At 39.6% G+C, this 22,486-nt stretch overlaps 1 protein-coding gene across 4 annotated transcripts in view; it reads left to right on the top strand.

The window, feature by feature from the left end:
• The first annotated feature begins 4,524 nt into the window (after window positions 1-4,524).
• The window catches only part of msl2b (MSL complex subunit 2b), a 39,821-nt gene continuing 21,859 nt past the window's right edge, over window positions 4,525-22,486 (top strand). For 2 of the 4 annotated variants that reach the window (XM_037078452.1, XM_037078450.1), the window contains exons 1-3: window positions 4,525-4,664; window positions 12,766-12,839; window positions 16,652-16,725. The gene's annotated coding sequence lies outside the window, so the exon portion shown is untranslated. The remainder of the gene's footprint in view (window positions 4,665-12,765; window positions 12,840-16,651; window positions 16,726-22,486) is intronic. The other 2 variants (XM_037078453.1, XM_037078451.1) reach the window with 1 other exon arrangement.

Genomic DNA, 22,486 nt, shown 5'->3' with positions numbered 1-22,486 from the left:
TATGATTTTGATAATATGAATGTTGCGCCCACGTTAATCTCGAATTACTTTAAATATGTGTCCGAAAATCATACTGTCAAAAACGCGGGTGTTAAAAAATGTTGGCTAGCGTTTATGCTAACGCGGCTGAGAAACGTTTGCTATCACTAGCTAAGCTAACTGCTAGCTAGTTTAAATATTCCTGTCGCCATTTTGAAATGTTTTAAAATTATATTTAGATTATTCTGCTTTCTTACTTTCTTGCCATAACCTAAATTAAGTCATAAAATGACTTTTATCTCAATGTTCTGATGCTTTTCTTTCACATATGTTTAATTTGTTGGTGATTGTTTGAGTACAACAGAAGTACTTCATACATTTATGGGATTTGTTCCTTCAATAAGAGCCTCTTACCAGCACTGAATATCTACTGGATATACTGGTTTGACATCTGTCATGCCTTTAAAAGTTTCTTGCATAAAGAGACATGGTTAACAATAAATAACATACACAGAGAGAAGTTTATATGCTCTCTACAAGTCAAAGATAATCAGGCAGTTAAAAATATACTTAGCTGACACTTCACCTTCTCTCTGTGCTCAAAATCTGTTTTAAATTTTAATTGTTTTCTTCCTTTTTGCTCTCAGGTCATCGAACCTACACCAAAATGTAAAGCTGGTCAACCGCTCTTCATGTCAGAGGTCACAGTGGATTCCAGTAAGTCAGACTGGTGACATGTTCAGGTCAAATATAGTGTGTATATGCAGATTTTTAAATTTACAGGTAAACTTGATAGTGATTGGCTATAAACTCCTTTTGTACTGTCGTTGGATGAGTTCGGGGGAACCATAGAAAGCAGCAGATCACATCCAGAAGACTTTGAATTTGTTTTGAAAAGTCAAACATTCTGATTTAGACACACCTTCATTTCCAAAACTGATAACGAAAGGTGTTGAAGAGTGAGACGACTCGCTTTTTTCTGATCTCTGTTGAGAGAGCTTTTGGTGGTTCACTTTGAGTTTATCAAGGATGTAGTTTAAAGGTTGTTCTGTCATTTAGCAAAGCCTCATAAAGGGATGGACAAAATGACAGAAGAACACCTGTAAGAAATAGAAGTATAACATAGATTGACAAACAAAACAAAACAACATAATGAACAGAAACTTAACAGCAATGTACATGAATTGGGGGATACATGGCAGGACTTTTGTGTAAGATTGCATAAATCTTAACTAGGTGAGCCTAATAAACCTGCAGGTGTGTTCACACAGGGAATGTTCGAATATTATCTCTCACACTTTGTTCCACCAGATGGAGCTAAAGCCAAGTTGAAATTTCAAGTGTGACTTAGTCAGCATTTTATAATTTCCTCTCTACTTGGGCAGCCCAAATTTAAAAGCACAAAACGAATATAAATACTGGTTCAGTTAAAGTTTTAAGGTGGGCATACAGTAAAACTGTATTGCATACTAAAACATACTTAAAACTTCAATATTTTCAGTGTCAGTTATATACTCTTAAAGAACAAAGAACCCTTGAAGGCCCCATTGTGGCCTTCAGGGCTGATGTCAGGGGAGCTGTTACGCTCACAACATTTTATTTTTATGTCTTTGTGGTTGATGCTCACAGTCAAAATGATGCTTCATTTGTTTCTCTTCAGAACAACTTGATGCTTTAAGAAAGGTTGCACAAACTGAGATAAAAAGTCATCACTGTCTGTTCTGTTTTCTTTGAATTTTTGCTATTTTTGCTTCAGTACGTAACATCTATTTCTACTGAGAAGTACCCAGAAGAGCGAAAGATGACATATATCTCAGTTAACATCCTCTTTTCATGAGTCTGTGATGAGTCCTTCCGCTAAAAAGAAACTTACAAACTCCAATCAAATGTAATTTTTTTATCATATTTGTAGCTTTTATTGAGGTTTTTGAATGAAGCTTTTAACCTCTACGCACCCACCCGCCCGCCGGCGGGGGTGTCTGTCATTATATTTTATGAAATCATGACCAAAACTAAACTAAAATAAAGAAGAACATCCTTAATTTGAATACAATGATTCATCCTCTGCAATCTTAAAATTTAAACTGGTGATTTCACCTCATGACACCTTCCTACAGTAGTTGTTCATATGAAGGTGATGATGATTGTAATTGCTCTATGCAGGAGATGGTTGTCGATGGAGGGCATTATGTTTTGCGGGTTGTCTTTACAAACATGCGTCAATCCTGTTCTCGTTAACGCGATGAGTGAAAAATGCCGTGACGGAATTTCTACAAATTTGGCACAAATGTTCACTTGAACTCTGATGAACGGATTATTACATTTTGGTGGCCAGAAGTCAAAGGTCGAGGTCACCGTGACCTCATGGCTTCCCATTCCCATAAACGCCATATCTCAGGAATGCTTTCAGGGAATTTCCTCAACTTTGACGCAAACGTCACTTGAACCGATTAGAATTGGTGATTAAGCGTCACTATAAACTCACAAATCCCATTTTTGGCCATTACTCAACAATTCACTTGATGACAATGACGAGGTTTTACAGAAATAGGGTAAAATTCACCGTGACATCATAATATTCTGCAAGAAAACGTTGTGGTCATAATTCAGCACCGTGGCTCAGAAAAAAACAAGATAAACAACCATAATGAGGCAATGGTTTCAGTTTGACTGAATGTTGTTTTTTAAAGTCTAAATGTCAACAGATGTGGATTGAAGCTGAATATTTAGCGGGTTTAAATCATGTTGTGAACTTTTGGAAATTATTATTCTCTTTCAGTACGTTGCTGACTTACTTGAAATGTTTGGATACACAAGTCTGAAACAGTCACCACTGGAATATTATTCTATAAAAAGTTCGATACAAACAATGTTAATGAGGTCTGATATGACCTGCTGTACTGGGTTTAAACAAAATTGATAGACATGCAAAAGAAAAAATTAAACAATGCACAGCGTTTTAAAGTTAATGTAGAAGTTTAATTGTAATGAATAAAGCCTCAAACTATCTGGTACAGCACTACTTTACTGTTTTGTGTACAAAATATATTTATTGCTTCAAACTACTTGTTATTATATATGTTTTAGCTCAGTTGCAAGCGTCGAGGTGTATACATATACATGTATCGGTGCGTATTTGTATCAGCAGCAGTAAAAATGTCTCGCTCAGACCGGCGGTCACGCTTCACACCTTCGTCATGTTGGTGATGACTAGAAAGACAGACAAAAAAAATAATGTCAGTGTTTCTGTGTTTATGATTTTTATGTGTGTTTGTGTGTGTGTGTTGGTACAACTTACGGTTCTTGACCCATTCAGTCTTGGGATCAACACAGACCTCTCCATGGTGTGTCTTCAAACTGTAAATGGATAAATAAGTATATAGTGTGCATTCAAACAGCATTTAAACATTTAAACGCTATGATCCGCTGGTGCAGAATGTTTTGTTTGTTCCTTCCACCTTCCACAATATTAGTCAATTAATTAATTTAGCATATTTTTATTTATATATATATATATATATATATATATATATATATTATATATATATATATATATATATATATATATATATATATATATATATATATATATATATAATGTATATATATATATGGCATCTGATATTTTTATCTGTGGGACAATTACACGCGCAAACCCCTGGGTGGACGATATGTATAAACTTACAGTATAGCCTGCACACAGGCACTTCCAGGTCTGCCGAGCATTTCACGATATGTGTTTCCAGTCACCTCATCACTGATGTTACCAGAGAAGAGTTTAGTACAACATGGATGTGGAAATCTGCGAAAAGGGTGGCGCCCTGAGAAAGACAGAGAGAAGTTATTAATGCTTGCTTTGTTTTATTATTATAAAATTCCCAGTGAAATAAAATATTTCTGTGCACTGTCGTCGTTTAAGGTAACCGAATATCAACTAAGTAATATCCTGCCCTCCATTTCATCTCATTGTCACGTGTTTAATAACCATAACATGTGTTGATATCGGCATCAGCCCCAAAACTGAGTATCTGTAAGGCTCTAATTGATCTACTGTAAGAAGAAACCAAACAAAAACCATTGGATTTTAACTAGAGTCTTGTTTGGTGTCCAATTATATATGAACAACAAATTAAATCCTTTACATGGTTTGTAACTCTGAAGATGAGTACTAATGGAAAGTCAGGTGAAGTTTCACAGTATTTTTGGAGCGTCACAGCAAAACAGCATTGCAGCATTCTCCTAAAAAGCTGGAAAACATAACAACAACCAAAAAAAAAAGAAAACATAAATTGCTCCATACAGTGAAATCAAAGTCTCTGGAGGCCCTGAGATCCCAAATCGATTTAAAAATTTGTTTACATCCTTTTTTAAAGCCTTCACTAAAGCTGATAAGCTAAAAAAACGTTTGCATATAAACGTCTAAACTGGTTGCACGAGCTTGAATGTGCATTGAGGGTTTAAATAGCGTCCCTGCCATTGATGATAAATAACAACACTGGTTCAGTATGATGTGTTTTAGTAATTATTTGTCACTTACAGTTATGTGAATATGCGGAGCACACAAAGAGCAGGAGGAGGGCGATGGACAGGATCCTCGGAGACATTGTGATCAACGGAGCGTCTGGTGGACTTGTTGATTGGTCGGCTGCAACTACATCACCTGACGGATGTTTGGATATTTATGGGTAAGTGCAGAGCGGGGTTGGTGGGGGGGCAGATGACGTTTGTTTCTGTGTTGTATATGAGTGTATGTGTCTTGTGGTCTAGCTAACATCACACCTCCGCCCCTCATCAAACTCTTCTGAGCCCTCTGTTCAAACTTCAAACCACCAGCATCTTTCTGAGAAACATCCTGACACACACACACGCAGACACACACACACACACGCAGACACACACACACACACACACAGGATAACACACACACACAGGATAACACAAAGTGTGAAAAAGATTCACAGTGTGGTGGGTGATGCTTCATGTTTTGCATCGTCATGAGAAACACATTTACTGATCAAATAACTTTTAATTTCCATTTTGCTCTCTGACATCATTGATTAAACTCACACACTCTGTTCTTATTCACAACTTCACTGGAAGTATTTTTAACCAGTACAGTGGAAAGGCTGATTGAAAAAAATATATCTTTACATGTGTCATGGTTTCTCTTAAATGATCAGCGTTAACAGGAACTCACACTTAAATGAATGTTAAATGAAGGGATGAGACACCAAAACACTTAATTTGGTTCACAGCGGACAGAAAAAAGGTTTGAGCAGCCAGTCAGCTTTCAGCGTAATAATAATGAAGATCCTGAGTTTAGATTTCATTTCGCAGACGTTCGTAATGTGAGTTTCTCAAACACTGTGGAGGAAATTGATTGAGACACATACACGCATTAAGAGTGATTAAATTGAATTTTAGCACAGTCACTGCTTCTGTTCTGTGCACTCAGACTCTCTCAGCAGAGGTTTTAATCATGCTTACCTCAAAACCTTGGCAAACCAAAGTTAACGCGTGGGTGTACCACAAGAAGAAGTTGAATAAGTTCTGCTTCTTTAATAATTTGGACCAACTTGGTTGAAACTGAATGAGGGATAAGAAACAGACTCTTTTAGGTTGTAGTAAGCATTCTTGACTTTGCTTATTTAGATGAGTAAACAACATTACTGAATGAAACAAACACTGAGATTTTGGTTTGGGCCTTTGGTTCTAGTTGTAGATGATTTATTGTAAAGGAGGTGGAGCCTATCAACAGTCGTCTGATGGTGATTTAACTTTTTATTAGAAATATCCTCCCGATGTTTCATCAGTGAAGTTACCAGGGGTCATCATGTGTTTTGGGCTAGAAAGAAAATCATATGTAAAACCTCTCTGGACTTGGTTGAGCGAGCTCCAGCCACGTGAACAAAAACGAGATGATTTCATCAAGACTGAGTAGAAACTGAAACCAAAAAACCAGAGACAATCAGAGACTAGCGTTGAAATTGGACTTTCAGTTCTTCAGCTTCTTCTGTCTATGTAAATCAAGCGTGAGCGAGATCACTGGTAGTGTGAGTTTGGCTCTGAATGACTGGCACAAACCTAGAAACGCCACAAGACAGTTGTGGGGGTGAAGGCCTGTTGAGACCACCAAGGCTAACACTGATCCTGCCACATGGAGAAAGTGTGACATAGTTTTTATTCAGTGGCATAAAACCCCAAACATTTACCACCAAGCCGTCACTCAGAGGCAGCAAGTTCCCACCTCCTGCTTTGAGAGGGCCTCATGAGTCATGTGATTTAATGTACAGCGAAGAAGGAAACGTTTGGACTGTGACTCAGCAAACTGCATTTTTTTTTTTTTTTTTTCAAAAGAAACCCATGAAACACTCACCACCAGACAACAAGTCAGAGAATGTGTGTCAGATGATGTGATGCAGTGATAAAACAGAGGTGGTGACTCTGTGACCTCACCAGATACAATATCTACAAGGTTCGAACATCAAAAGGAAGCTGGGCTTGTTTTCGTAACTTTCGTAACTAAAACCAGTGATCTGTGGATCTTCATGAATCCAGATGTGATATTTGTCAAATTGAAAGTCAAATCAAGTTAGCCACCCTTAATTTCAGTATATAGTTATCAAGGTTCAAATTTGGGAAGTTTTGGTTTATAGGTGAAACTTTCTTAAGTTGCTACATTCCAACATGTCCTGACCTACTTCAGCCTCTCCTGCTATAATCAGGTTTTTACTAATCTGGACATCTTGATGTTGTTTGTGGCCTCATTGTTTTTTGTCTTTAAGTGCGTTATGAATTTTACTGCCGTATAAGTCCCTCGTCATGTCGACGCTGCTACACATACCCTAGAAAATGTCACTGGATTGCCAAATAGGGTTTCGACACCCTTTACCGCCCACACTGCAACACCAAAGCAAGAGGAAAACGGAAAAAATAAAAGCTTCTTCCTCTTCCTCTTTTGTTTGACATGCAACACAATAGTACACTACAGTGCAGATGCTGCCAGGGTAGTTGGACAGAGGGAGAAAAAGGTGGCTTTTTGATATTTCCCTCTTCATTTCTTTTTTTTTTTCTTTTTTTTGGAGTGCCTGTGGAAACAAATAATTGGTTCTATGGGCCATCACATGCTGTCGACAATCTGACAAGCATTTTATTTGAAGCACAAACACAAAACAACAGCTCGGGAATACAAAGCTTTTATCAGCCGCAGTAAAATGACTAGTGTAAAGTATTTCAGTGTGTCTGTGTCTGTGTGGCTTCATGTGAAGGAAAACCAAATTGGAAAAGATTGTGTGATGATAAAAGTCGACATGCTTTTTTTTTCCCCTCTGTGCATCGACATGTTTGAATGTTAAATTAAATCCAACAGCTCTTGTGGTTTATCAGATATTTCAACCTCTAACCACAGCTGTCACACGTTACGTTTCATGTTTGATCCTTATCTGGATAAAATTGAATTGTGCAGCAATTACAGCTTCGTGCTTTGGCAAGCCAGATTAGATTAAGATAAACAGGACGTAGGATTGCATGGCGACATTTATTTCTGACCAATGTTTTCACATTTGCACAAAACTCTTTAAATAGACAGTTATCACAAGATAAATAATTAAATATCCAAAACGTTTTCTCAGGACAATTTCAGAAACGTAAGTCTGCTTTTAGATGCATATGAACAATAAATTAAACACTGATCATAACATGCAGTAACTTGTAAACATGTATAAATACACTTGGTAATAAATATATATCGAAGCTGGTCAATTAAATTAAACTAATAAATAATTTAGGCATTGAAAGAAACTAAATATTTGACTAATTCTTCTTGACAAAGTCATTCTTCGTTTCGTTGGCCGGAGGTAGAGATGATTCGGGTTTACTCGTTGTCGCTTGAGAAGGTTTCACCAGCAGGCGTCTCGGATGTGGAGGGGAGGGAAGGAGGAGATGAGGAGGGAAGAGGAGTGGAGGATGAAGGAGTGGAGGATGAAGGAGGGGAGGCGGTGGATGTGATGATGGAGAGGAGGGAGGCTGTAGATGAGGGGACCACAGGCGAAGGACTGGCCTGAGCTTTTGCTCTCCTGTGAGGAAAAATAATAGACATGAATACATGAGACCATACGTTTTAGGGTTGAAGGATTAAATTAATGTTGTGAAGGCCAAGTGAGCATGTGAGTGAATCTACAGCCATAATAAACTCACATGTATTCCATAATCTTGCGGTGAACCCATGGAGCACCAAACTGCTTGCAGAAAAGTCCGTTTTTTGTCTGGAAACTGCAGAAATAACGAACAAATTCAACATAAGTACTTCAAAGACACTTGTAATTGTACAATAAATGAATACATAGTGTTGCAATTCATTAAAAAGGAGCAAATGTGAGTAGCAAAAGCATTCGATAATCTGTTTTACTTACATGACAGCTTTGACACACGGGAGGTTGCGTTCCTGCACCATGAATCCTGTGATCGGTTCTTTTATCTCCGTTTTGTCCACCTTCTTGCAGCACGATGCCAACTTCTCATTTTCTGAGAGAGCAAAACAGATGAGAGTTAATTAAAAAATGAACAATTTCAAGTGGCTGACAGGTGCTAAAGCAATACGTAAGATCTGGATCCTCGTTTCTTTAAATCTTACCTGCCAGTCCTGAGTGAATGAGAGCCACCAGCACAGCGGCGACCAGCGCGCTCCTCAGCAGGCTTCCACAGTTTGCCATTTTCAAAAGATGATGATAGATATTAGTTTAAATAGATAAAAAAACTGAGTTAGGCACTGTTGGTCTTTCGTCTCACTTCCTCCCCAGAGAGCTTGTTGAACTGACCGCCGTCTGGAGACACTCGGATATTTAAGGCCTGAGAAAGCAGAAGTGGTGTATCCGGTTAGTCAAGACGCAGCGATCTTTGCCTCCTCTCTCTACTTCTGGATAAAACGACCGTGTGATTTACGGGGATTTCCATGATGTGACCGACAGGAAGCACTTTCATCATAGTGTTTTATTTTGGGACTGAAGTCATGGGTCTTTCTGATTATCTGATTATGGGGGTGTTAGGAATCCCTCACAGGCCGTAAGTCCTCAAGTCATCAGCGACTTCTATCAGGACAATTAAAGGTTCAGCTTTAATGATCTTGTTCCAGTTGCCCATTTTGGAAAGTGGGAAGAGTGAACACCAACCTGCACACAAAATAACTACCTACTTTTCACCCAACTGAGGCTCCCAAATGGCTATTAGCTTGTATACGAAGGTCTTTTTACATTTTAAAAAATGACTCTTAACTATTTGATAAGCAATTAATTTGTAATAAGATACTTTTTGATGTATTCCTGCCTGTCTCTGACTGCTCACGTCTTTGAACGGTTAAATTCCTAATAAATGATAAATGATTAATCATTAACATCCCTAGTTGGGTTGTTGGTTGGTTGATATTTCAGCAGAATTACACAAAAACTCCTCAGCAGATCTCCAAAAGATCGAATAGAGGATCTGCATAAAGAGACAGATCCAGAAATGTTTTCTCAGTTTCTTTCACAACCTTTTTTAACAGTTTTAAAACATTAACACATGGATCTGGATGAAAAACAACAGGTGTATTTAGGTGACTGGTGTGTATAAATGAGGGATCCAGCTGATTTAAATGTTTTTATGTCATGATCCTGGTATATAACATTTATTTTGCTTTACGTAAATATTAAGTCACTTTTTTCCTGATTATCTGATGGTCAGGAATCTATCATAGGCCAGGAGTAATCATTAGCATTGCATTTATATTCACATGTATAACTGTAGTAAGTTTGATGACTGATTCTTGACTTTCGTGTTGTTTCGTGTAATGTCAATAGTCAAGAATCAGTCATCAAACTTAATACAAACTGGTCACTCATTGTAACTCTGCGTCATTTCTTGGCAACGAAACACTGAAGCTACTCACAGTGGCTACATTTGATAGATAATGATAAATAAAAGCTATATTTAATTTTGAGGAAGTCACTTTGGTGAGAATTATGACATGAAGACCATTTCAACATGAAGTGATGACCGACTTCATTCATAAGGACATCGATACCCTGGTGTCGTTTGACCCTCTCTGAATCAGTGCTGAGTGGGCTTTTGCCGTCATGGAAGTGCCTCATTATTTCCACCGTCACGTGGGAGTACCGTGCCATGTCCTCGCTAGAACCGATAAGCCTGAGACGTCATTTCAGGTTCTGACAAGCTCACCGCACCCTGAAACACAAAGGCAACAGGAAAATCTTCCTTTCCTGTTCCTCTTTTTCTTCTCAAAATCAGTATGACACTTGTATCACAACCTTATTTACTTGTTATTTTTTTCTTCCTGCTTCAATAATACAAAATATATAGTATATACAATTAATAGATAAAGACGTTTAATTCTAGATGAAGATAAAACTGTATTGATGCCTGAGTGGAAGTTCACAATTTACCCAGCAGATAAACTATAGAGAGTGATTGAACCACCTTTACCTGTTCCAGCATTAATTCACCAATACATGGAGTCAAATAGCATTTTATATATTATTCTGCCTAATAAATACTTTTAATTTTGGTACTTTGAATATATTTCAATGCTGATGTTTTAGAGTTCATGTAGAATTATGTAGAAATTGGCACGTTTGTGTGAACTTGGACAGATCCCAGCACCGTAACGATTTGTCAGATGTAATTTAGTTGCTAACCACAAACAAAACTCAATTCAGCCACACAAGACTTCTGGACTGAACAGCGTCTGTGTGGTTCGGTCCTCAAAGTGTGTGCAGATCAAGTGATGGATGCTTCACCGACACATGAACCCCCCCCTCTGCTTCAGTCTGTGGTCTCTACATGTTTAATAAAGACCACCAAGCCCACAACCAGCAGCTCTCACATCCACAATCATCAATCAGTTTGCATACATGCTAAACAGACCGATGACGCCATCGCCCGCAGCAGTAGGCGAGAAAGGCGTTGGTGAGAAAATAGCATTTCTCCAAGACAACTCAAAGAGGTACGGCTAGGAATATTCCATCAAGCAAACATCCAGAACATCATAATGTCTAACCTGGGTCAGAATTCAGATTCAGTGCCATGTAAAATGTTGTATTTCCTGTACCCTCACTTTGGATTAGAGTTTTGCTCAAAACACTTGTTTCGTTTCGGCGCTTCAAACTGCAGCTGTTAATAATCTCTGCACCACCGATGCAAATGAGTCATTTTTAACTGTCTGTGGGAAGAGTCAACATGTCAGGGCCTATTCTTGATTCTTTTGCTTTCTATCTGACTCGAATCACAGTGTTTAACACCGTGCACAGATGTCATTGGTGGAGTAGCATCACGTCTTTTTTTAAAACCTTTTAATAACCCAAAGACCTCAGAGAAGATGAAGATAAACGGATGAACACAGGATGCAGGATCGCATGTGCAACATTTATTTCTGACAGTTGAACAACTTTTGCTTTGGATACAAATTTATCACAAGAGTTCAAATAAATACACACGTTCAAACATTTTCTCAGGAGGATCTTCTGAATTGAAGTGTTAACTTAACAACAAAAACACACACTGATCATAAAGTTGTGTACCGTAACTCGTAAACATAAATACACTTGGTAATAAATACATGAATACTTCTATCAGAACTGGTCAATTAAATTAAACTAATAAATAAATTCACTCTGAAGTGATTTAAAGAAACTAAATATTCAACAGTAAATGATAACCTGACATAATTCTGTTCTTCAAGTGCTATTTCAAACATTAGTTTGTATCTGTGTTAATGCATTAATCATTGTTCTAGACTGATGCCGTCTTCGTTCTCATTGGCTGGAAGGTGGAGAAGATTCAGGTCTACTCGTTGCCATTTCCTGAAAACATTTCATCAGCGGTCTCGGTTGTGGAGGGGAGGGAAGGAGGAGATGAGGAGGATGAAGGAGGGGAGGCAGTGGATGTGATGATGGAGAGGAGGGAGACTGTGGACGAGGGCACCACAGGTGAAGGACTGGCCTGAGCTCTGGCTTTCCTGTAGGAAAAATTATAAGAAACAACATATATGAGACCATAGGTTCAGGATTGAAGGGTTAAATGAAAGTAGAAAAGGCAAAGTGAGCGTGTGAGTGAATCTTCAGTCATAATAAACTCACTCGAAGGCTTCGATCTTGCGGCCGACCCAGGGAGCACCGAACTTGCTGCAGTAAAGTCCTGATTTTGTCTGAAAGCTGCAGGAATGACAAACAAATACAACATTAGTACTTCAAAAACACTTTATAGTATTTATAGTCCAATAAACTGATAAACAGTGTGGTTTAATCTTTGACAGTCACTTCTACAGACTGTGTTCCTGCTTCAGAGGTGCCAAATTATCACCATCGACTCTGATGTTCAGACACAAACATACAACATCGATCTTCTGACTTACATGACAGCTCGGACACACGGAGCGTTCGCTCGCTGCAACATGTATCCTGTGATTGGCTCGGTTATCTCCTGGTTGCTGACTGTTTTACAACAGTTTGCCAGCTTCTCATCTAAAACAAACAGACAGTGAGAAAGAGATGAGTTTTTAAAAAAAATGTACGTTTTAAATGACTTCTCTAAGATCTTGCAAGTCTTCGATCCAGATCTTAATCTTACCTGGTCCAGACTCGACCGCAGCCACCACGACCATGACGACCAGCGCGCTCTTCAACAGGCTTCCACAGCAGATCATTTTTACTAATGGACTGAAGTTAAATATGAGATGAAGAGAATAAATACTGAATAAAGTGATCTTTGTTGCTCTTCTCGTCCCTTCCAATCCAGAGAGCTCGGTGAACTGACAGCCGACTGGAGACTTCGGATACTTAAGGCCTGAAAAAGCAGAAGTGATGCCTCCGGTAGGTCATCTTCCTATTTTCTTTTTCCTTTCCCTCCTCTCTCTTCATCTGAACGAATGACCCGCTGAGTGACGGGGGGTTTCCATGAAGTGACCAACAGGAAGCACTTTCATCAAAGCGTTACGTTTCGAAAGTAAAGTCATTTTCTTTCCTTATGTTTCAAAGAAAGAGGTACGGTTTGGAAAATTTCATCACGCAAAGGTCCAGAACATCATTTCTAACTATGATTCAGATTCAGTGCCATATGAGATATTTTATTTCCTGTACCCTCAGGAAACCCTAGTTTTGGCGCTTCACACTGCAGTTTTTAATAATCTCTACACCACAGATTCAGATGAGTCATTTTTAACTGACCGTCAGGCGAGTGAACATGTCAGGGCCTGTTCTCGATTCCTGGCTTTGTGCTTTCTGTCTAACTCAAATCACAATGCTTAGCACGATACACAGATTTAATTGGCTGAGTAGTCTTAGTGTTAGCAGTCCCATCGTGGATTATACAGCACATGCAGTCAGGCTGTGAACTTCCTGAGCTGTTAGATCTGTGAAGGCCAGAGAAGTTGTGCCGTTTGAGATAGAAACGCTCCATCAACATGTAATAATTCTCAGTGATTTATCAGCAGTAGGTCCCGACCCGGATAGGAAGACATCCAGGTCCAGACCTGAAGGTGCGGTCCACATGTTAGTGATTTTTCGGGGGTGAGGGGTGGAGAAGGATGGCAAGTTGACCATGAGGGTGGTGTCTCCTCTCAAATCCCCTACTTGACCCTCCACGCTGCCTCCTCCTCAACCTTAACCAGAGGAACTGACTATAGTTCAGCATTCAATACCAACGTGCCCTCCAACCTCATTATCAAGCTCAGAGACCTGAGACTCAGCACCACGCCTTGGAAGACTGAAGTGTCACTGGTTTTCAAGTAAAACCAGGCTGGTATCATTGATACCAGAACAAATCCTGTCGCTTGAACGTCACTCAAGCTGTGACCTCTACAGAGGTGAATCATTGTAATGGTCAGTAGCCTCTTTTAGATGGACAAGGTGGCACATTTGCAGCAATGTTGAGGCTGCGATGTGTAAAAGAGAGGTGTAATATTCCTTCTTTTCCAAAAGCCGCTACTTTTCCGCCAATGGGGTAGACCTAAACATGTGACGTGACATGAAGTCGGGCGTGAACAGTGAAGCAGGTCGAATTTGTCTTCAAAATAAGAGCTTTACATTGCACCCCATTGGAGTGTAGAACTGGGTTCTTAGCAGAGGGGCTTTTAATTTGAAAGTAGTGACCGCTGACACTAGCATCTCCCGGATCTCAGCGGCTGTCCAGTTGCTCATCTTGACGTCTGCGGATGAAGTGACGGACTGACTGCTGTGGTCAGCTGTTTCTTGGTTTTAAAACTCCTCAGCTGTGGGTCGCACGACAGTTCGCGTCATCGACACCTCCGCCCATCTCACGCAATTGCTGGCTCATCAACGGCTCTGATTTACAGAGCAATGGAGGTGGAAGCAAGTGTACCCTCCGAGGTGGCAAATTGCCAAAAGACTTCTGTACTTTAGACAGCGGCTGCATGGCCATCATCTTCTGGACTGTAGTTAAATCTCAGCTGCTTCACAAGGTTTTCGGTGTCACAGTTTGCCACAGTCCACTCTCACACATCACATGCTGCATCCTGCTGTTCGCATCTGAAAAGCTCCACACATGAACCATCACAAATATCTACTCCCCGTCAGTGACGTGTCCACATAACGTTTTATTTATTCAATTTACTTCTGGCAGAAAAACCTTCAGATATGAAGCACTGCACGTTGGTTGTCATTTATTGACTTTTCCGTCTGGTAAAGCTCAGGATAGGAACACACGGCCAAAACTAACTTATCCTTGATTTTCTGGACTAGCATAGTGACGGATAACAAGTCCCGACCGGTCTAACATGTGATTGTTTAATGTGGCGTTGATGTCACCAGCGCCTTCCTGAAAACTTAAGAGATTTTAAACCTGAACCGCTCGGAGTGGCCACACAGAAAAGGTGCAGCGCTTTTTTCTCCGGGTGGCCTAAAATAGCCACAGATTCTAACTCCTCCGTAGAAACAATCATAAAAAGATGCTGTAGTGTGATTGTGGCTGCAGCTGATTTGCAGTTTATTTTGTTGATGCGTCTTCATGTCGTCTCAGTTGATTTGGTTTTATTCTACAGCTGATTCTCTAACAAATGTCAGTTCGATTTTATTAATCTGGATTTTAATTACATCGCCTTTTTTTTAAAAAAAAAAAAAGAAAATATTGTGTAGTAATGTTTACCTCAAGTACATTTGAACTGATCTTCATTTACTTTAATCTAAGTTCAGTTTAAAGCAAGACACTACTTTTATTTTTACTTTAAAATAATATTGTACAGCTCTTTCTTTACCTGCCAACCAGTAACCAGCTCGCATGTTTCATAATATGATAAACAGATAAACACAGGATGCAGGATCACATGTGCAACATTTATTTATCACAAGAGTTTGAATAAATACACACGTTCAAACATTTTCTCAGGAGGATCTTCTGAATTGAAGTGTTAACTTAACAACAAAAACACACACTGATCATAAAGTTGTGTACCGTAACTCGTAAACATAAATACACTTGGTAATAAATACATGAATACTTCTATCAGAACTGGTCAATTAAATTAAACTAATAAATAAATTCACTCTGAAGTGATTTAAAGAAACTAAATATTCAACAGTAAATGATAACCTGACATAATTCTGTTCTTCAAGTGCTATTTCAAACATTAGTTTGTATCTGTGTTAATGCATTAATCATTGTTCTAGACTGATGCCGTCTTCGTTCTCATTGACTGGAAGGTGGAGAAGATTCAGGTCTACTCGTTGCCATTTCCTGAAAACATTTCATCAGCGGTCTCGGTTGTGGAGGGGAGGGAAGGAGGAGATGAGGAGGATGAAGGAGGGGAGGCAGTGGATGTGATGATGGAGAGGAGGGAGACTGTGGACGAGGGCACCACAGGTGAAGGACTGGCCTGAGCTCTGGCTTTCCTGTAGGAAAAATTATAAGAAACAACATATATGAGACCATAGGTTCAGGATTGAAGGGTTAAATGAAAGTAGAAAAGGCAAAGTGAGCGTGTGAGTGAATCTTCAGTCATAATAAACTCACTCGAAGGCTTCGATCTTGCGGCCGACCCAGGGAGCACCGAACTTGCTGCAGTAAAGTCCTGATTTTGTCTGAAAGCTGCAGGAATGACAGACAAATACAACATTAGTACTTCAAAAACACTTTATAGTATTTATAGTCCAATAAACTGATAAACAGTGTGGTTTAATCTTTGACAGTCACTTCTACAGACTGTGTTCCTGCTTCAGAGGTGCCAAATTATCACCATCGACTCTGATGTTCAGACACAAACATACAACATCGATCTTCTGACTTACATGACAGCTCGGACACACGGAGCGTTCGCTCGCTGCAACATGTATCCTGTGATTGGCTCGGTTATCTCCTGGTTGCTGACTGTTTTACAACAGTTTGCCAGCTTCTCATCTAAAACAAACAGACAGTGAGAAAGAGATGAGTTTTTAAAAAAAATGTACGTTTTAAATGACTTCTCTAAGATCTTGCAAGTCTTCGATCCAGATCGTAATCTTACCTGGTCCAGACTCGACCGCAGCCACCACGACCATGACGACCAGCGCGCTCTTCAACAGGCTTCCACAGCAGATCATTTTTACTAATGGACTGAAGTTAAATATGAGATGAAGAGAATAAATACTGAATAAAGTGATCTTTGTTGCTCTTCTCGTCCCTTCCAATCCAGAGAGCTCGGTGAACTGACAGCCGACTGGAGACTTCGGATACTTAAAGCCTGAAAAAGCAGAAGTGATGCCTCCGGTTAGTCATCTTTTTTTTTCTTTCCCTCCTCTCTCTTCTTCTCCTGAATGAGTGACCCGCTGGGTGACGGTGGTTTCCATGAAGTGACCGACGGGAAGCACTTTCATCATAGCATAACGTTTAGATGCTTAAGTCACGTTTTTTCCTGATTTTCTGATGGTTGGGCGTCAGGAATCCCTCACAGGCCAGAGGTCAACATTAACACGACACGACACAAATTACCACAAAAGTCACAAATCAATCTGCAAACTTAACATTAAATGTTGTCGATTTAGGACAATGAAAATTAAAAGCCAACAAAAAAAGCCACCTTTTCTTTGTTTTAAAATATAAATGATAAATAAAAGATCATGGTGAAACCATTCTCATTATGAGGAAGTTGCTTTTGTGGCGTATATGTCATAAAGACTTAAGCAATCGCTTTTTGGGTCGGACCGGTCACAGAGCTCCAGCCCAGTGACACACACACATGTCACAACATGATCCTCTGAACATCCACCCGTATGTAACATACTATACTGTACTGAACACAGGTGTCTGCCTACCAAATCATTCACTATCTACTAAATTGTCTATTGCAGAATATGATTTAGAGTATGAGAGGAATTAAACATTATAGAAATAAAGAAACAAGTTCAGTAACTTCCCTGCTGTTTTTAAGCAGATGGGCTCGAAGACATTACCAGAGTGATCAGCATTTTTTATTATCAGCCCTGCATAAAAAATATGTTTAATGTTAGAGTTTATGTCGACACAAAGGTTAAATCAGAGTATAAATCATGAGGGTCCGTGTCCACATAGTGTTTTTTTATTATTGTTTTTCGGGCAGAAGAGCGCTGGCGTTGGATCTCGGGATTGCTTAGGTGAATATTATCACCCAAGGCCAGGAAAAAGAAAGAATAGGCGCGATGACGTTATCAGCACCTTTCTGAAAAGTCGAGAGATTTTCTGAAGAAAGGCAGAGCGATCAGAAAAAAAAAAAAAAGACGCTGTGCATTTCTCTCTGCAGACGCTCACTCGTCATCAGGAAAAGATGAAAAAAGATGCTGCCACTCAAAAAAAATGCTGTCGACACGGGCCGTAACTGTTGACTGAGGCTTTATAATAAATCAGAGACATTATCTCCTTTATAACCTATAGTTGTTTATTTGTTATGATCTTTATTGAGCTAGTCTTTATTTGCTAACCTTTCCTTTGTTTTGTTGTCTTTTTAAACAACATCAGCAAACTGTGACACGTGTATCGAAGCAGGTACTGAAATGTGACTTCAGGTTCAGCGTTGCACCTTGACTACTTTTCTTTTCATTGTCTGCATGAAGTTTTGGACACGTGATGCGCGCTGTTATCCCGACTCATTGTCGTGTGTTTCACATCAGCGGAAATGTTCTGTTAACTGGTGTTCCTTTGCCAGACGAGCAGCAGTGAATGCAAACAGCCCGACTACACACCTCTCCTCACAGAACTGTCACCCACATGTACTGAAACACGTGTGCACCCAAAACTGAACGAGGACACATGCAGCTCAATCAAGCAAAATGAAAGACTTGTAGAGAGGACGGAGGATGTTACTCGGTGTTGCATCAGAGTAAAAGCAGAACCGTCCTCTCTCAGCAGACTTTCTGTTAATCTTGTACTCGTAAATCCTAAAAGTAAAAGCATCTTTGTGTACACTTGTTGTTTTGTTTTAACAGAAAGTCTGTAAGCCTTGCTAACAGCTCGTAGCCTTTCAGATGCCTTAACCCAATCTGATCTGAGTGGTTTGAGCCGAGCGGCTCCCTAACTGACTCACTGATTTCCTTTAAATTGCTTTAATGCCGTGTTGTATTTGGTGTAGAGAAGGAGGAACTGGATAGTCGGTATGAGCAGCCACCATGGTTCCTAAACCCTCTGGGTCACCCTGCTGACCCTCCGTTTCCTGGGCGTGATGTCTGTCGATCGGTGACGAATGTGCTGCCAACAGCATTAATTTCATCTTATGGCATTTAAGCGAAACGTTCATCATCATCATCTCTCTAGGAGGTGTTAGGACCACGTTTGATTTTGATGACATGGCTTTCTGAGAAATTAGTGTCGGTGGGTAAGAGGTGGGCGGAGTTGCACTTACTGAAGGTGACAGCAGTGTGGTGAAACTATATCACACTTTGTGCTACTGTGGAAAAAGATAATAGGTGTTGTTGGAACAACTTTCTGTTTTATTATTCAGAGTCACATAAATGTATTCAAAGAAAATGTTGTGTGTCGTTTGGAAAGGAAAGAGAAGTCAGGGTCAAGGTCAAACTAAAGACAAAACAAATCCCAGAAGGAGACACGCAAGTCAGGCATGAAGCTGCTTTCAGGCACCGCTTCTTAAAATCAGTTCACTCTCAGTTTAAAGGTTGTGACAGTTCTGAGTGTTTAACCTCTGAGAATGTCAACACTTAAAGGCCTTTTACATTTTCAGTACAGAACATGCAGTGAGTTGTCATTTGTCCCACTATGCATGCACAGTTTGTTGGACTGAACAGTTTAATTTGCAGCTACGCAGACGGAGAGAAAAGTTGTTCAGACACGTCTCTCGAGCTGGGACTTTGTGTCGATGGTAAACATGATTGAAATGAACCAAAACTTCCTTCCTGCTTTCCCTTCGCCTCACTTCTCTGTCGCCGTTGCAACACACAGGGTGTTTTTTCTCAGGGCTTTAAATGTAGACTGGATTATTTCTTACTTTCGAAAAGTTTCCCACTGGTAAAAAAAAAAAAAAAAAAAATCTTTTGAGGAAGGAAAATGTTGTCTGAGGCTCGTTTCTCAATTTCTTCCATGTCCCAGACAAATGTATCTCAAAATGTTTGGTATTGTGTAAGCAAAGAGCTGATAACAGCGGAGGAGTTGCATTTTTCAAATAGCGTCCTTTTTAAATATGTTCTTGCGTCAGTATTAGGTATGACTTTGACTAGTTGAGCCTTATCTTCGAGACAGTTCACAACATATTTGACATGAGCAGCATAGAAGGAATGTGACACCACACTGTTTCAAAATCCTGTGGACACAAAGAAATACCTACGTCACTCAATATGAGTTTATTGGCTGATGTAATTTTAACACAATCACCAGAGTAAGTGTTGCTTGTTTCTGCAAACCCTGGATATGTTTCATTTGTATGTTTCTACAAAATGTTCAAACCAGAAATATTCACAGGTTCCCTCAATGTAACGCTGCGTTTCTTTTTTGGTCGCCTGTCGCTAAAACTTCCAGGAGTGAGTCAGAGAACGAGGAAGGAAGTCAGAGAACGAGACTAAAGAGTTCAAGTCACGCCAGACAGATTTTCATCTGCAGTTGTGGATGTTTAATGTTGTGTTCACCTGCAGCAACTGTTGACTAGTTTGACGTGGTATTACTCAAATTGTTGAAATGTTGACTGCAGTATAAACGTACATATTTATCATAACCGTGTTTTGCAAAAGTGTACAATCAAACTTGTCCGTGAGCTTGAAAAGAAGCATTAAAAACACCTTGAGAAGCCAAAATGTTGCGACAGGATGAGAGCATTACTTCTACTGTTTGATACTGTCTCAGCAGCAGACTTCTCAGGCTCGTCTTTCCTCTTTTCAACAGCCTACATCCTCAGCATGAAGTCAAAAAACCACTTCCCCTTCTGATGTAATCAGAACAGTGAATGTCTGGTTACACTTTGACAGAAACTGACACTGTGGATGTGATGGGGAGAGAAAACCTTGCAGAGAATGATCTCAGTTTTAACGGTCCGTCATAAGAAAAAAGAACAAATGAATAAATCCATCAATAAATAAAAAATCCTTTAAAAACTGTTTTCATGGCAGCCACTTTTTAAATAGAACAGTTTAAAACAGTAACTGCATCGATACTAGGAGTGAATCATTCCCTTAAAACTTGTTTGCTTGCAGCACAGCACTTTGAATGTTGACAGCTAACAGAGCAAACTGGGAAGAATAAAAGTCCCATTTTTTTTTATATAGTTATTGGAATCAGAACAGTTTCTTGCTAAAACTGAAGACTGGTCTCATTAGTTTATGTGGATGAAAGAGGAAGCAACACGAGCAGGCAACATGTACTTTATGTATTAACACCCACACAGACATTATTTCCTTTCCCGTCATATGTATTCACACATTAAGCAGCTCTACATGGCTTGTGGTTTACCAGGTGTGGAGTTGATGCAAGCAGTGTGTAATATGTGTGAATGGCTCAGGGATGAGTTCACTGCCTTTCCCACATGCTTTTTACTACATTCAGAAATTATTAATGTCACTGTCATCTGCATCCGTCTGGGAAGTGCTGAGCTAATCTGGTGTCAATGATGAGAAAAAAAACTTTATTTTGATGTAGAACGAGCTGAAAATGAGACCTGACCCGACCTGTTCAACATGTACTTCGTAGATTAGTAGTTGTGGTCAGACATGGACGCTGAGGGAGCTGCAACAGATCTAAAACAAGGATTCATAAACACCTGTAATTGATCAGAAAGTGTGATTTGGAAAGGGAAAGCGCTCATGTGGAAGAGCGAGAAAGAGGCAGTAAGAGAATATGAACAGAAATGAGCACAGGATGTAAAAACTTCCATAGATCAGTCTGAACCTGTTCACCTTCCCAATCTGCAGTATGCAAATCAACACGTACATCACTGCAAACGGACATAAAAAATAAAGAACTTCATGTTTAACACATGCTGAATTTACAAGAAGGCCCAAATGATTAACATGTCAAAGACAGTGTCACAAAATTTATCAACTTTCTTCTGACTCAACATCTCACTAAATTGAGCGATTTTATAAGGGAGTCTGGTATATTTCTCTGCCTCTCAGGTATTGACTGTAGTTGATGTGGCTGCTTTGGCCCTTATTGGTGTTCAAGTTTGCTATCTGCTGCAGTGCCGTAGTTACCAACCAGAAGGATAAGTATAGATGGGTTTTATATGGAAGGACTTTGATAAAATGTAGACACAGCGGAAAATTTGTGGCTTCTTGGTTTCCACATTTCCAAATATCAGGAAGGACGATATTTCCTTGTAACCGCTCGATTGCTTCCTGCCCCCCTCTAATATCTGCTTGAAGTTGTAAAATAAACACCAAAAGGAGAAGTAATTATGCCAAGTAAGACGGCATTTCGGAAGAATGTCTGGGTCATGTGCTCCACTAATCATATGTTTCACAGAAGCTAAGTGTTCATTTCTGCATTCAGTGTCTTGAGTATGAAAGCCATCATCATTTACCAGGACAGAGCAGGTGCTGTGTCACTCATCATACCTCCGTTTTAACAGGATGTGTTGAAATGATGGTCAGTTTCTCGCCTGCAACACGTCAGAGAATTACTTTTAACGACTAACTGCTCAGGCAAACTGTGAAAGTCGCTTCTGGATGTGGTCAGAATGGCTGATAGATAGATTTCCTACTGAGCAGACAGCCGTGTACACATCAGCATGTGTCACATTTTGACTCTGCTGCTGCTGAATCATGCCTATATCACAGAATATAACACAATACATTAAAAGAATTAGAATTAGTCTCTATAATCTATATGGCTTTTATTACAACGCAGAAAACGAAAGACCCTCTTGCCAGTGTTTGTCTGAGCTGCATCACATGATCTGTATCAGCAGATCGAGTATGATTTGTTGTCATGGAGATGGATGTGTTGATGAACAAGCTTGCATGTGTCAGCTGAGGTGACTTCAGCCCGATGGACATCATGTGACATGACTGATCTCACCTTTCAGACCTGAATCCTCCCTTTTCATGTTTCCTCAGGC

This window comes from Acanthopagrus latus, chromosome 19 (assembly GCF_904848185.1).
Source record: "Acanthopagrus latus isolate v.2019 chromosome 19, fAcaLat1.1, whole genome shotgun sequence".
Classification (NCBI taxonomy): Eukaryota; Metazoa; Chordata; class Actinopteri; order Spariformes; family Sparidae; genus Acanthopagrus; species Acanthopagrus latus.
Note: the sequence above shows the minus strand (reverse complement) of the source record. Positions and strands in the feature narration are given on the sequence as shown.